This window comes from Ursus maritimus (assembly GCF_017311325.1).
Source record: "Ursus maritimus isolate PB19 chromosome X unlocalized genomic scaffold, ASM1731132v1 scaffold_X1, whole genome shotgun sequence".
Lineage (NCBI taxonomy): Eukaryota > Metazoa > Chordata > Mammalia > Carnivora > Ursidae > Ursus > Ursus maritimus.
Genome location: NW_024423319.1, coordinates 113737943 through 113740232, shown reverse-complemented (window position 1 = coordinate 113740232; position 2290 = coordinate 113737943). Strand labels below are relative to the sequence as shown.

The following is a 2290-nucleotide window of genomic DNA, read 5'->3' as shown; positions in this document are numbered from 1 at the left end:
CCCCCCCCCCCCCCCCCCGCCATTTTCCACCCTGTTGACTCAAACCTGGTTTTTTACTCTCAGCCTTACACCCTCAACAATGACAATTAAGTACTCAATGACTCAAATTGAGTGCTACCACACCCAGGCACCTGGGGTCCTTCTTTCCTGAAACAGGAGCTCATACAGACTCTATGGCCAAAATAAAAGCCCAGAAAGAAAAACAGGGGATTCTATGCCATGGTTTAAAAAGACCTATATAGGAATAACAGAAATAAATATTAAATCTTTTGCAAAAACAGTGCAGCTTTAGGACCTTAAGAAAGTCATTATTCCTATTCCAAGTAGAAAAAACTAGAAGATTAGTAACATTATAATGAACACAAGAATTAAATAGCTATCAATTATTCAGGTTTATATGCCAGGTACAATATATAATTTCATTTAACGTTTACAACTATTCTTTTAAAGTAAGCATTCTTATTATCACATCGTTCAACTGAGAAAACTTGATTATTTTAAGGAAAGTCAGAAAATTTTCCAAGGTTACAACACTAATTGGCAATGGCACTAGATTTGGAAGAGGGGCCCTCTGACTCCCAAGCCTACACTTTAAACTACCACTCTGTCCTGGCATGCATCCCCTTACTCTGAACACTGGTTATAAGCAAGGCAATCTGAGAGAATTAGTAAAGTAGAATGAAGAACAAAGGAACACTCATGGCATCACAAATGGCAAGATTTCATTCTTTTTATGGCTGAGTAATATTCCATTTTACACACACACACACACACACACACACACACACCCGACATCTTTATCCATTTATCTATTGATGGACACCTGGGACCTACAGGATATTATATGAAGTGAAATAACTCAGAGAAAGATAAATGTTATAGGATTCCACTTACACATGGAATCTAAAAAACAAGATGAACAAACAAACAAAAAACGCTCTTAAATACAGAGCACAAACTGCCAGAGGGGAGGTCAGTGGAGAAACGGGCAAAATAGATGAAGGGGATTAAGAGGTACATACTTCCATTTATAAATAAGTCATGGACATGAAAAGTACAGCCTACGTCTGTATCTTTGGGGAAAATACCCAGTAGTGCAATGGCTGGATCATAGGGTAGCTCAATTTTTAACTTTTTAAGGGACCTCCACACTGCCAAAGTGGCTGTACCAACTTGCATTCCCAACAGTGTAAGAGGGATCCCCTTTCTCCACATCCTCTCCAACATTTGTTTCCTGCCTTGTCAATTTTTGCCATTCTAACCGGCATAAGGTGGTATCTCAATGGAAAGACATGCAAACTCTTTCATTTCTTTCATACTGCTGAAAGAGAATATAATCTTTCACTCTATTAACTGTCAGTTCTGTTGCTGGGAGAGTTTGATCACATATATCCAATAGGAATGTCAAATTTAACATGTGCCAAAACTCCTAATTCCTCATCATCCTCAACAAGGCCCTCCCATTTTCTCTATCTCACCAAGGGCATACCATATTCCAGTTACTCTGGCAAATATTTGGAATCATCTGTGATTTTTCCCTTTAACTCATATGTATCACTGCAATCTAATGGCAAATCCTGTCAGCTCTGTCTTCAAAAGATTTCTAAGTCTAACAATTTCTCACCACCTCTACAGCTACCACCCTAAGACTAGGAAATTTAGACATATGCCTTGTATTCTCAAGATTTTTATACTAGAAGCTGGGTGAGTACATCAACTCAGTTATTCCTGCCTGCAGATTTTGATGAAATGACATAAGCCATATTTCAAGATACTGAGTCCATTTTTTTTTTTTCTTTAACATGAAATGTGTCATACTCTGAGTAGGATTTGGGCAATGCAAACCCTAGGAATACAACAGGCAGCCTACAGGACATGGACAAGTTCTTATTTTCATCTTCTCTTCCTTATATTTCTTCTACTTCCAGGTAGGGTTGGCTATGATTCATGCCAGGGCAGTTTTCAGACCAAAAACACTTTGTTCTGTTGGAACTAGAGGGTATTATACTAAGCAAAATGAGTCAATCAGAGAAAGAATTATCCTATGATCTCACTCATATGTGGAATTTAGGAAACAAAACAGAGGATCATAGGAGGAAAGAGGAAAAAATAAAACAAAACGAAATCATAGACAGAGACAAACCATAAAAGACTCTGGAAAACAGTGTGGAGATCCTTAAAAAGGTAAAAATTGAGCTACCCTATGATCCAGCCATTGCACTACTGGGTGTTTACCCCAAAGATACAGACGTAGTGAAGAGAAGGGCCATATGCACCCCAATGTTCATAG

General features: G+C 38.3%; 1 protein-coding gene across 1 annotated transcript in view; it reads right to left on the bottom strand.

The window, feature by feature from the left end:
- FANCB (FA complementation group B) overlaps positions 1-2290 on the bottom strand; it is a 27735-nt gene that overhangs the window by 17144 nt on the left and 8301 nt on the right. The window lies entirely within an intron of this gene.